Below are 15,423 nucleotides of genomic sequence, written 5' to 3'. Positions count from 1 at the left end.
ATTATTTACTCTTATTTAGTTCTGATTATTATTAGTTAAAGCATGACAGATTATTTACAAACAAGCATAAGCAGTATAATCAAGAAAGTATAATTAGAAATAGCATTTGAAGAACTTATAAACTTTTACAAGAAATAAATATGTTATTATTCTATTAATGATATTTTCATTACTGTTCTCTCCTGCCCTCCCCACCCTTTACCCACTACATAATCTAAATAGAATGTCATTGTTTAAACAAAGAAAATAATAAAAGAAGGAAAAAAAAGGTAAAGATAAAAAAATGTATCAAATTACTAACCTTACTTTTTTCAGAAAGAGAAACAAATCGAGTCACAGCCTGCCATTAAATCCTCAGGCATTTTGACTGGTTATGAAACAAAACATTTCTTTGCACATAGAGAATAACTTTGATTAAATCTTTTCCAAAATATTTGTGGCTTTCTGGAAATGCAGGAACTATATTCAAAAAGATTAATAATGAACTAAAATGATGAGAGAGAAAAAAAACATATAACAAATCATTTGTTTTTTAGTCTCTTCTTCTTCTCTGAAGTCTTCCAGGAAGCTTCAGTTGCCAATCTCTTCAATGAAGAACTGGCCCATTCCATTTCTTCTATTTTATCCAAAATCTTTTTCTTTGACAAACAGTAAAGCAGAGTCTAAATCATCGAAGACCTTAGGACCATCAGGAAGGAAGATTTTAAGCTTGGCAGGAAACAGAAGGTATGTTTTAAACTGTGCTTTTTAAGCTCCCTTATTAGTGGCAGAAAAACTTTTCTTTTAGCAATTACCATGGAAGAATAGTCATTGTCAAAACGCACAGTTGTCTCATTAAACTTAACAGGAGCTTTAGCCCAAGCAGATTTAAGAACCATCTCTTTATCAAAAGATGATAGAAATCTAACTATAACTGATCTAGGATAGTTTTTGTTAGAGTTAGTATTAGCTATAGATCTATGTGCTCTTCGATACCAAAAGAGAATGCTTCTGGTAAATCTAAAGTTTTAGAGAGCCATGTTGTTAAAAAGAAGTAATATTGTTACCTTCAATATTTTCTGGCAGTCCAAAAATCCTAATGTTATTGCGCCTAGATCTATTTTCCAGGTCATCCAGCTTTGTTTGTAAATGTGTATTTTGTTTCAGCAGAAACTCAATGTTGATTCCTCTTCTTGTATTTTATTTTCCATGTCATTCACAGCTTCTTCTATGCCTGTCATCTGGATCTTCTGTTGTTGCAGGTCCATATGTAACAAGTCTATTTGTTTTGTAGTTTTTTTCTATGAAAGTGTCTATTTTAGTATCCATTTTATCCATCTTAGCAGTAAGTTGCTGGACTATAATTATCAGAGACTGAAGTTCTTTCTTGATGCTGGAGTCTTGAGAATTTGTCTTACTGGAACTCATTTCAGACTGATAAACTGACAGGAAAATTTCCAAAGTAATTTCTGACAGGAATATTATTAAGATTTCCTTTCTTTTTAGATATAGTTCAAGAACTATATAAAACAAACATATTTAGAAAGAAAATTACTTCAAGAATTAATTTTTTAAGTAATTAATTCCTGTCAATGTAATGAAATTGGTGGAGCTGAAGAAATCTGCTGCTATCCTGTGTTCATCCTTGGCCATGCCCCCCTGGTATCTAGATTTCTGAGTGATGTTGATTCCATTGAGTATGGACTCCAGTGGTTACAAGTGCAACTCTGTTACAATGTTGGATTACCTATTCATACATAATCCATCACTGTTATTCTGAAGTGTATTGTCATATTTAGGACAAAAGGCAAGTGGCATTGTTATATCTTTATTTACATATATCTTAGATGGATGATCTATAGAGTCAATGATAAGTATCAGTCAGACAGAACAGTCTTCGAGAAACAGAAGAAAGTTTTGGGTGGTGGGGGAATCCATGTGTTTAGTATACTTTTATGTGACCATTTTTAATCTGCACATGTGAAGGACATTGTTCTCTTTTTCTTGTTTCATTTGCATTGGGATACTTAGCCTTTATTCCTTTCCTTCCTCACATATAGAGACAACTAGATTGTAGGCAGCCAGCCTACCTGCACATGGTAAGCACACATTTGGGTATTGTTATTACTGTATATGAGGTAGATGCAGGCCTATATAAGATTAAAATCTGTGTTGCTTTAGCATCTGTTAGAGTTTAGCATACCATACATATAACATATGTGATCAATTTTATTCTCTCTTACTCTGTTTGTTGTGCTTATTCCTTGTTATCATAGGTGATCCTAACAGTGGCATGCTGATGATGGTGGTGAAGAATAGACACTTTCTGGTGCAGTTGAAGGTCAGTCTGACCCTGTGGTTGTGGCTCCCATATCCCCTGACCATATATCGGACATAGTATGCCTACACACACCCATGACATGGAGACCTCTGATATAGGCAGGCTGAGGGTGACACAGTTGATCAGGGTAGTGTGGTTACTCTGGTTGCAGGGCTAGTTGCTCCTCCCTGTAGCAATTGTGAGAGCATGATGCAATGCAGAAGAGTTGCTAGAGGTGCTCATAGGAGGTCTTCTGTCCACCTTCCTCATGATGCTCATGTGTCATTAGGTGCCTTCAGTCATATGCGTAGGGCTATAATTCCACCAGGACTCGGAAGAGGTAGTCTGAGTACTAATTGTCATGCTTTCTGATGTGCATGACTTCCTGAAACATGAAGGTGATTCCTTTGTCAGGATGAAATAAACCCTGGATTAGGCAGTGTTTATTTCATCCTGTCAAAGGAGTCAACCTCATGGCCAGAGAGTGGCTACATCTTCTGGTGTTAGCAGATGTGGCTGTGCAAGAGCCTGCTTCCATAGTGACACTATACATGTTAAGCCATGGGGCAGTGGTCCTGGACATAGTCATGAGGAGATCTCATCCAGCAGACATCAGGTATGTTCATGGAGCACCCTAACTTCTAGCCAGGGCCATGGAGGTAGGAATGCAACTCCATCATGCAAAGGTAGTACTCATGGCTGAAGCTGATGACACTGAAATGACTACTCTACCATGCACAGTTCATACCTGTCTAAGATGTCAGGGTATAGTGCTTGCACAGTTCTATATTGTATTTACTCAAACACACACATGCATTGAAAAAACATCACTTGCCAATACCACCTCACAAGCATGCAAGCCATCTAAACAGTACTCTTCAGCAAGGGTGTAGCCAGGCATACTCTTTGTACTCTACTAAGTACATTTCTTTCTGAGCATTACATCAATATTTTTTTTATGTTATATTATGTCTACAGCTGTCTAAATGAATGCCTCCAACAGTGGGTGCAATATTGCAAATCTAAAAACATTAATTAATTTAGAGGGGAACGGCTGAAAAATGTTAGTTATATTTATTAAGTGCTGGGGGGGCGGCAACATTTTAAGAGATGTGCCCATTTTTACCTGAACGATGCCCAAGGGGGTTGCACTAAGACCGTGTGAGTACAAAATGCAAATTGCATGCTTCACCCCTGCTCTTGACTGCTATGTATCTGGCTTCACTGGCCATGATCACTGTATACTCTGATAGATACATGTGTTTCTTATTTGCACACACTCACCTCTTTGGTGACAGCCTTGCCCTCTTACCCCTGCTCCCTCATGTGCAAATGATGATGACTATGCCCTGAACTTTGCACATGTCTTTGTGACTTAGGGTTGTATATATGTCTGATGCTCACAATGGATGGCTTGCTTATTCACAAGCTTGCATTTATCAAATATGTATTGCAGCAGATTTTTGATATCTTGTTCCTACTCATTTGCACATGACTGCTTCTATAATTCTTGAACCTCATTGTTTTTCAATTAGTATTGTCATTACAGCAGTGAAAGTATTAGCTACTTCAGTCTTGCTTCTTGGTATAGCTGTGCAAATGATGGTACAATTGATCTGTTCCATGTTTTATAGACAGTGGTCAATTGAAATGCTTGCGCAGTATTTGTACTAATTTGTAACTGTATATTGCAAAATTTTGACTTGGCAGATTACTGACATAACTGTACACCTCAGGTAAATGCTTTTCTTAGGGACATATACATATTTCTATATAAGAGTTATAATTTATTATATTTTTTCTTTGCAGGTTTCTCACTTACTTTGTCATTATTGCAGATATAAATTGTGTCATTTAGGGTCAACCCTGTCTGATGCAATCAGCACACAGACATTACATGGTTAAGTAAAGGTTGTAGAGTCTGACAAGCATCGATTTTCCTAGTTTATGTATGTGGAATCTTAGGCTTTGACCTATTTAGTTTTGTGTGCGTGTGCGTGTGTGTGTGTGTGTGTGTGTGTGTGTGTGTGTGTGCGTGTGTGTGTGTGTGTGTGTGTGTGTGCTATACTTTGCCTCTTAGCCATAGCCATTGCATGCTGTGCGTGCCTCCATCTGCCAGTGCCATCTCTAGTTGGTGGTCCTGCCTCAGATTCCTCATCTATACCTGCTCCTTCTGCTTTTTGCCCTACTGTGGTCCTTGAAACTGTGGCCCTGCCCTTTGATGTCCTTGGAGAAGCTGTTTACTGAAAAATGCATTGAGTAACTTGACACAGACCATAAGTACTTTGGCAGAGGTGCCTGGTTCATACTAGACTGCACCTCCCGATTTGTCTAGACACTAGGTCCTCAATTTCAGCAATCCAGACATGTGTTCTATAATATTCCTTGTTTAAGCAAGGACCTTGTTGTGTGCTTTCTCATTGGGGTTGTCTGGATTTCTCATGGGTGTCATGAGCCAGGCCTCCAGTGCATAACCTGCATCCTCCTCTAGATGCCCTTGAGGAATGTCACCCTTAGCAAACCTGGAATACAGCTCAGAGGTGTCTCATATGTGTAGGTTGTGAAAACTACCTGAGTTACCTGCACTGACACTGTAGATGATCCCTTATACATTATAGACAACCTGACAATATAGAGTGGAAACCTTTTCTGTTAATGCACATCTTTCCCTGTTCCTCAGGTGGGGTGTTTATTTCAATGTGTGTGCAATCTGTGACCCCCAAAACATCAGGGGAGTGTGCTATTGCATGAAATTCCTGAATGCTTCTTGCTGTCTCCTTTGTGGTTCTTGGGAAACAGATATACTCCCTTGCATGTAGCAGCATTGCATTTAAAAACTGATCTAGTATTCTGGAAGCTGATTTCTGTGACACCCCTAATATATTCCCTGTGGGTCTACTAAAATAACCAGTAGCTAGTATATATAATGTTAAACATATCTTTGTTTCCACTAGGATGAGTTCCACACAATTTCCCTGGGGCCTGAGGTGGGGTGGCAGAAGTTGCATATTTTCTGCAGCATTTCCCTGCCCCCCTTATATCTCTCAGCAATTTGTACGTCATGCAGTCCATGATAAGTCAAATAGGGTCTAAACATCCTTCTTCATCTTCTTGCCCAAATTCTGGCAGCAACAGCAGCACCCTGATTTAAAGCCTGTTGTGCATTTAGTATAATAATAGCACAAGCAAATGCTTACACAATTTTTTTTTCTAAATGCAATCATGCTGTATACCAAAGAAGTTTAGTGTGTATTCCAAAGAGGTTTAGTGTATGGGGCAAATGACTATACTGACTGTACATTATTTATTGTATTTCTATTAAATATTTGTTTACCAGAAAAGTTAGACTTGGAACTGACCAATTTCAGCAGAAGCCCAGGGACAAATGCTCCAGATACATGTCTTAGTAATGTGGGAGGAAACCCACACAAATGCAGGGATGACATATAGACTCCACACAGGAGGCACCCCAGTTGAGAATCAGACCAGAGAACCTCTTGCTATGAGGTAGCAATACAAACCGCTCCATCACCCCACTGTACGATTGTTTTAAATTTTCCTGAATAGCTTCTCCATATCTGATTGGTTAATTAGTATGTACTTCAGCTTTTTATGCTGTCATTAACATATTTTGCTGTTTATCTGTGTTTAATGAATACCAAATAGTCTGCTAATGTGTTGGCTTTTAGCTGTTAATGAATCTAGCCCCACATCAGTCATATATATGCTGCTTGAGCATTTGTATTCCTAGCCCCCAGGGCAATAATTATTAATTAATTTTAAGATTGCTTATATAAGGATTTTTTTAAAAAAAATATGGAGAGAGGTACTAATTACAGTGAACAGAAATGCATAGGAATGGAGTTTGTGTACATTCTTTCCAATTGTTTCTAGCTGTATTTGAAACAAGTTCCTAAATCAACAGCCGTTCCTAAAAATGCACCCTCAAATGAGATACTTTGACCACAAATAATAGCTTGGAGTTACGATGCCTTCCCACAAATATTTAGTGCACTTAATAGTACATAGGTGTTCAGAAAATAGTTCCTCATAGTGAGGTTCTTTTTAGGATTTTTTCATATCTGCTTACATCAGAGTTCTCATATTCCTTAGCACTCTTGCTCAACACTGTAAAACAATAAAAACAAGTAAAGTTACCTTTTTCTAAAGGCTAGGTACCATTTAGCCTCCCCACCCACCTTACTCATTTGTGCTAACCCTAACATTAGCCCTAACCCTACCCCCACCTCTAACTCTAGACACATTACATTACTAAAAACCCTTTCCTTAACATTATCACTACTAAGATGATACTTGATCTCAGTTTTGTATCTGGGGTTTACTGATATAGGACTTGTTTAAGTATGAGGGAAGTATACAGTGTTTTGTGATTCACTCTTATGTGCCATTCAGAGCTTGTTTCTACCATTTGTTATTCTCTATCTTTTGAGTTTTCATCATGTAATGATAGATAGAGAGAGATAGACAGATAGATAGATAGATAGATAGATAGATAGATAGATAGATAGATAGATAGATAGAGATAGACAGACAGATAGATAAATATCGGAATCCTGCATTTAGTCTAAATGTCTGTTGGGTGACATCTGTTTAATCAGCTCCATGTGGTCCACATAGAAATGATAAGTATGTGCTCAAGATTGACAGTCCCCAGGTGAGACAATATTCCATTCCCCTGGGATTGTATAGTCTTGGAGACAGCATATATTATTAGCAGATGGTATGGTGTGCAGAGGGGCTTGTCTTAAGGAAAATGCATGTGCTCAGGATCTTCCTCAGTGCACGTGTTAATCAACATTCAATGTTCTCCTAATACCAACCATATATATATATACCTTAGGAAAATCCCTTTCTATAACACCACCCCAATTCACATGAAGTATGTCAGAAATTAGTGGCAGGCTTTTGGTCAGTCGATCAAGGAACTGATATATTTTCATTTTGTAATTAGTTGCAGTTTTAATCAGTTGTTTTTTTAAGTATGTTTTTACTGTGCTTGCACTGATCTGTAGCATTTTGATGCATGTGCTTGCTGATATTTTGCAGGGGTATCTTATGTCCACAGTTTGTTCTTTTACACAGTGACACAGATGATGACAAAGGCTTCAATCACTAGCATGGGATCACCAGTTCCATGTCACTCCATTTATTGATAAGGTTTTCCTGCAAGCCTCAACTTGTACTGCAACAGATCAGTAGATCAGATACCCCACCCCTTTCATGTCTGAAGGGCAATCATAATCTGCTCACTCTTGTCGTCTGCTGACTGACACTTACAAAACACAATCTGCTACTTCAATTAAGGTGGGAAATCAAAATAATTGGAGGCAACTAATTGTGATGGAAGCTTATTCATCTCTGAGTCCAAATCAGTGCTTCACCCTTCTACAGCGCATAGTTGGGATCATGTGTTTCATATATTTCTACCATTGTCACTTACAATTAAAAAAACACAACTCTTGTGTCTTTAATATATCCCAAACTTTTTATCACATGTGGCTTGAATACAAAAACAGAAAAGTTAAATGAATCTTCAGTTGTGTAATTTACACCTGTAACTATCGGTCTGAGTGGAGAGTGCAATATGTTCTCATGAATGTTTAACTACACACACACACACACACACACACACACACATACATATATATATATATATATATATATATATATATATATATATATATATATATATATATATATATATATATATATATATATATATATATATATGTATATGGGAGCCCTTCATTTGTTTGAACTTTCAAATGTTCGAAACTCATATGGCTGACACCATATGAGCAAACGTTTGAAAGGCCGACAAATGATAGCAGAGATCCCGCTACAGTGCGGGACTGGGAGATTTCTCTTTCCTGCACTGTAGTGCAATCTTGGAGTGAGAATATTTAAGTAGCAGGGGGTGTGGGGGTGCAGAGGGGCTTGCCCCGTGCATAACACAGGTGTTTAAGTGTAGGTAAATGGTACTATTTCAGGATGTCAGTCTTTTGGAATGTCAATCATATGGTGTCGCCCATATGAAAGTTGGCATTCTGATCAGTCGACATTCTGAAGTAGACCTATGTATATATATATATATATATATATATATATATATATATATATATATATAGTTTGCAGTCCCTATCAGCAACAGAAAAATCTGCACATTATCATTCTAGGAATGCATTCTTTCTTCAACTTTTCTGTTTCTACCCTGTGAACAATGGTTCTTTATCCAACCCTTCATACACATTGTGCTGCCATTTTTCTTCATCACTGTTTCATGCAATGTCCTGTATTTAATCTCCTCTCTTGTATTTCCTTCAGTGTGCAGTGCAATACCTCACATGTACTAGATTTCTTTCAGGAAAATGTCACAGGTTACACAAAGTCATGAGCAGTTGTGGGAATGAGCTACTAATGAGGTCAGGAGTACTGCGGAAAGAGGACAATACTAAAAATAAGTAATGGAACTGATGAATAAAATGGACAAGTGTAAAAAATAGATTCTCTCAGATTTACCTTATTAGTAGGTAACAATAGGATACTAGAATGCATTTAACTAACCAGGTGAAGACCTTTAATTCATCTGACAAACAAACTTAATGAACAAGTACTACTGAATAAAAACTTGTTCCTACTTATATTTCTCAGTTCATCTGAAGTCATTTATAAAAGAAAATTGACATTTTTATATAAAGAACCATAATACTTTATGTGACTGCAATACACATGTTTCCCAGATCTGCAAGTCAAGAGTGCAGGCATATAAATGAAATAAGGCTGAAAAGTGCAATCCACTTATAAAGAGCAATGATGCTTAATCAATACTGGAACATAAAAGGGAGATAGAAAGTTATTTCAGAAACCATTCCAGTGAAAATAGTTTTAATAATACATAGAGAAACGTCAACATTCATTACCAAAGTAGACAGGTAGAATATAAATGTGATGAGTAATATAGTCTCCTTTTATAGTGATGAATTTAACTTAGGAATATAGATCTGTGAGTAGTGTAATTGAAAAAATAGCTGAAGTATGACAGTATGCAATACAAGAAATAAGAAGGTGAGTTCTTCATGGGGCTCCTGGAATAAAAAAAAAAATGAACCCAAGGTCTACAGAATATCCACATGCCAGTATTGCTATTAATAAGAAAAATGACCATTGAGTAAAGGAAGGTAACTATATTCATGCATGTGATGAAGATGCAAGGTTGGATTTTTAATGAATTTTTAAGTGCAAATGGTTAAAGTTATCTTTCTTTTTTCCTGGTTCTTTATTCTTCACAATTAAAATGAAAGTAAAGCAGTCTAAGTTCCTTAATTAGCAGACAGACATCTTTAATATTTCTGCATTCTCTTTCATATTAGGACTGAGTTTTTGCGGTAAAAAATGATTGCACAAGGGATATATCTCTATGAAAGTACAATTTTCATACCTCAGAACTCATTATCTGTTGATTTATACTTAACAAGATATAGAGTTACTCAGATTAGGTCCTGTTTTGACACATGTTCTCTTGAAATATATAGGTTGCAAAATATAATTTGTCTAACTGCCTTCAAAAAAGTGATCTGCTTATAGCTTAGAATAAAAATCAAGACGGTACTTCTAAAAGGTGAAACACAGGAACACAGGAATAATATTAGACTGGAGATCAGAGGAACTATAAGATGCCTAGCCATATACACTTTTAAGCAGACAAACATAAAAGTTCTTGCTTTTGTTGGGAAACAATACTGCTTATCTCAAAAATCTGGCAAGGTCTTACACAATAAGCCTGCTGCGACTTTATGTCTACTCATCCAGTCATCAAGGCTAGGCTTAAAGGTAAGGTAGTATTTTCTTTGACCTGCACTGGTAACTTATTCCACAGGCTGTTATTGTGTTGTGTTAGGAACCCTTCCCTCCAGTGAGCCTTGTTTATCTTTTGGTGTAGAATTAGGTCCCTAATGTGGTGTTCACTGATTTTGGGAAGACATAAGTAGTGAAATAGAATTACGTCTTTCATGGCTTGAAAACTTTGGCACAGGTCAACTCAGAGCAACTGATAAGCTTCTGAGTATAGGGAGAAGTGTGCTATTCTTTTAGGACAGTTGAAGGATTCAAGACCTCTCATTTTCTTGGATAAAAATCTCTGGGGCCTTTCCAGTAGAGTGATATTTTTGGATTTATACATACCGAAGGGGCAATTACAATCAAAGATGGGTTTGATAAGGGCGGAATAAGGGGGTAGGATGACTTATTTTCCCATTGAAGATATTACCTTGGTAATTAACTGGGTAACATAGAAATATTTCTTGCCTGTGGTAGAAACATGATGATCCAATGAGAGAAAGAGACAGAGCTGCCCACTTAAGTATCTAAGTCTCTTATGAAGAGGTGTCTGAGGAAAAGTACCATTTATAACATATGAGGTGGGAGCAACTTCTTTTGTTTTATGAATGCTACTATGCTGCACCTTTTTCTGTTTACCTTTAGACTATTTTCAGTAAATTAGGTATGTGGAAAATAAATGATGAACGAGAGATGGCCTAGTATGGATCCTCTGGCACCCCATTCATTACAATTTTAGATTCGGAGAGTGTACCAGCAACTTTCACAACCTGGGATCTTCTAGTTGTCCAATTTGCCATTTAGTAGACAAAGTAGGGACTTACATTAAGCTTGACTAATTAAATAATTCCAGAATGAGGAACATTATCAAACACTTGGTCAGGTTAAAATAAGCAGTTTACTCAAAGTGACCACTGTCCACAACCCCTGTAACCTTTCCAAAGAAGCGTATTAGGTTAAGGAGTAAGGAACTACCCTTCACAAAAACAAACTGATTGGGGTTTAGTTCACTAAAGTGGCTTATGCCTGAATAAATGAGTTCTGCTTAGATATGTTCCACCACTTTGCATATAAGGCTAGTGAGGCTGAATTGCCTTTAATCACATTTGCCATGGAGAAATCCTTAAAGGTGATCTCATTTATTGATGGGATAATAAAACAGACCCGACAGACAAGATGATCAGTTGTTTTCAGATTTAACCAGGGTTGAGAAGATGTGGGGTAGGGTACATTCAGGGGCTAGATTGGTAAGGACCAAGTCAAGAATGTTAAAACTTCTAGTGGGTAGTTTTACAAGTTTTTCCATCTAACTGGTATAAACAAAGTTTGGAAATGCTGGCCATAACTATATCCAGAGGTGAAGTGTGCTGTATGTGATGTGGACAAGTACCTATTCATACCTTACACCTCCTTACTCTCCATTCTTCATTTGCTTACCTCTATCAATTTCTCTCCCCTGGCCTCGTCTATAAATATAATATAAGCCTGATATTCTCTTCATAATTGCAATTCATGTTTGTATTATACTAACTTACCTTTAATTTCTCTATTAAATGGCTAAAATTTCTCTAACCATTAAATAGTTGTCATATAACTTGTATCTATTCTTAACTAAAGCCTTCGTATTATGTCTAATTTGGTATACCTCTTTCTTTAGCCATACAAAACCACTTGCAAACTACCTCCCACCCCTCCTACCAATTCTTCTATCCAACCCCCTACATATCCTCAAAGCGAAGCTCCATAACCCAAAGAAAATGAAGTCCACCACACCCACTATAATTAAGCCAATGCTAAAAACTATAACTCTTACCCTTCCACTGTTTATCATACTATACCTGCTAACTAAATATGAAGACCAGCCATACTCAGGTTTCTACTACCCCAGATACCAAACTAGTACTTCCCCATCCCTACGAAATGATAAACATTATACCCTCCATCTGACCAGTCAAACACCACAGTCAAATTATCACTACCCGCATAAACATAAGCCAATGCACCCCAAATCCAAACAAGATTATAAATTACTATTTAAACTTATGAGACTATTAGACTTTCTGAGAAAAAACATCACTAAAGATGGAGATATCCAACCCAACCCAGGCCCCATGTCAACTCCAAGCTCGAACAACCCACCACCTTCCCTAAGCTCATCCAACTCCCTCCAAATATACCACTTAAATATAAGAAGTCTAAACAATAAGATACACAACTTACATGCTCTACTAGTAATGTACCTCCCAGAAATAATGTGTTTAACAGAAACCTGGCTAAAACCAGGGACCAAAGATAATGAGATTATTCCACCTGGCTACAATATATATATAGAGCTGACTGTTTAAACAAAAAGGGAGGTGGTATTGCTGTGCTCTACAAAAGCACACTTAACGTTACTATCAACCCCATTCAGCCACCCCAGATCTCCAATGCCGAAATACTAGCACTAAAACTACAACTAAATAAAGAAAAAAGTATTAATCTAATTGTGACCTACATCCTCCCCCGGGAAAAACTCTGACACATTGGAGAACATTCTTAGCTGGCTATCAAATAATTACCCTCAAGAAACTATTATGCTAGGAGATGTTAACATGGACTGGAACCAATGTTCCTCCGAGCTCTACCCCACACCTATAAATCTCCATGGATTCCAACAGACCATATCTTCCTCTACCAGAATAGGCAATAAGAAACAAAAAGAGAGTATCCTAGATTGGATCCTTATAAACAGTCAACCCCATAACTACGTGTCTGGGACCCTTCCAAATGACCTTAGTGACCACCTCATCACCTACATAAGGAAAAACAAGATAATATGCTCTAATCCGCCCATGTACAGATCGGTTAGAAACAGGAAACACTTTGACCTCACAAAATTTCAGACAGATCTTAAATCCTACAACTGGGCATCCCTCAAGTATATCCCCTTAGAGGAGGCAGTATTAAATTTTAATACTACATTTCTAGCAATACTTGAGTCTCATGCCCCAAAAAGATTAATCAGAATTAAAACAAACATAGCACCCTGGCTAACAAAAGACTCCAGATCCCTAATCAAACTTAGAAACAAAATCTGGGATAAATGGCGCACAACCAAGTCACCCCTTGACCGCATTAAATTCCAACAGCAAAGAAATGAGACAAAAAAAGCCATAACACTTGACAAAAAAAACTATTATTATCAACTACAATATAAACACCAAAACAACCCTCAAAAATTCTGGGCCAGTTTAAACAATCTTCTCCGACCAGGTAAATGCTCAACTCCTACCCCAGAAAAACTATATGATAAAATCCCAGAAGAAGTAGCCAATTCCTTTAATCCCTTCTTTACTGACACTATACAATCCCTAGCAAACCAACTACCAGCTACCAGCACCCCTATAACAGATATCATCCAAAAGTCAATACCCACCTTTAAATTTCAACCTGTCCCAACTGCCTATATACGATCTTTACTGAAGAAACTAAAGCCAACTACTCTCTCTGCAGACCTTCTCCCAGCTGAATACTTACAAAAAGCTGCTGATGTCATAGCATACCCCATCTCGATACTTATTAATCATACCATAGCAGAAGCCACAATCCCCTCAATATGGAAAATATCCTATGTAATACCACTCCATAAAGGTAGCTCATCAACGGAACTATCAAATTATAGACCCATAGCAACACTGTCACCATTGGCCAAAATTATGGAAAAGTGCATACACAAACAACTTCTTTACCATCTTATCCAGAACAACCTACTAACCAGTTCCCAACATGGCTTCAGATCCCACCATAGTACAACCACTGGCCTTCTCTCTTTTACTGACACAATTAACCACAACCGGAATAAGAAAAAAATATCATCAGCTCTCTTTCTGGACCTAACAAAGGCCTTTGACATGGTGAACCACCAACTACTTCATAATACCCTAAAAAATCTCTACTTAGACAACCAATCTCTGGAGTGGTTTCATGCCTATCTCTCGGAGAGACAACAAGCTGTACTCTGGCAGAATAAGCTCTCTAGCCTCCTACCTAATACCATAGGGGTTCCTCAAGGTTCTATATTGGGACCTCTTCTCTTTTCAGTCTTCATAAATGACCTCCATAAAGCCATCCCTGACGCCACCTGTATTCAATACGCAGATGACTCGACATTAGTTTGTTCTGATCTGTCTCCAGACAACCTATTATCAAAAACACAATCCTATTTCACGGCAGTAGAGAATTGGCTACTGGGATGTCAACTGATTCTGAATCCAAATAAAACCAAATTGTTACTCTTCCACCCCACACATAAGACCACACCCACACCCTTTTCCATACAATCCAAAAATGGGACAATTATTTCCCCAGACTCCTATACTAAACTATTGGGAGTTACCATTGACAATAAACTTAGATTTGATATCCATATCAATCAGACTATTAAAACCGTTAATAAAAAACTCGGGTCACTATATCGAATAAAATCCTTTCTTACTCCAATCGCAAAAATGGCCACTGCCCGCTCTCATCTTCTCTCTACCCTCCTGTATGCCTCCCCTATTTTTACAAATCTTAACATATCTGACCTAAATAAACTATCATGTTGTTATAATCATATTGCCAGATTTGCAACTGGCTTGCCTTACAGAACCCATCATTGTATCAACCTACAAAATCTGGGTTGGATAGAATTCCCAAACCTTCTCCAGCAGAGCCAACTTATAGTAGTATTTAAAATTCTTAAACAACCCGACAAAACTCCTGCACTGAAAAACTTAATCAAACCTTACAACAATCTCAATAGTTTATGCTCCTCAAACTACTAGCTCAAACAGTCAAATCCAACAACGCAGGGGGTGACGCACTCTTTGCCAATGCTATCGGAAAAATATGGAACTCCCTTCCACCCAGCCTCACCATCATTCCCTCCATAAACCTATTCAAAAAAAGGTTAAATCACCATCTCAAGTCACTTTGGCTTTGCCAATGCTCAAGTCCAGATTAACTCTACCTCAGCTAGTAATCTTCCTCCTTTTTCAGGTCTAACCTTATTAACCTTTTTGACCTTTCTCTCTTCTGACCCCCCACATTCCCTCTTCCATGTGAATCTCTTCTTAAATTAAAATCCTTGTAAAACTATCTGAAATGGTCAGCCTAGAAAGAGAAAAAGCATGTTGTAATCTGTGTCTGTTTTTTTTTTTTTCTTACTTGACGTTTATTTCAAATACTTTATGGTGTCTCCTCTTTTTGTTTAAACTACCAATGGAGAACAATCTGTATTTTAT

The sequence above is a fragment of the Protopterus annectens genome, chromosome 3.part0 (genome assembly GCF_019279795.1).
Source record: "Protopterus annectens isolate FY-2018-M chromosome 3.part0, PAN1.0, whole genome shotgun sequence".
NCBI classification, from domain to species: Eukaryota; Metazoa; Chordata; order Ceratodontiformes; family Protopteridae; genus Protopterus; species Protopterus annectens.
Note: the sequence above shows the minus strand (reverse complement) of the source record.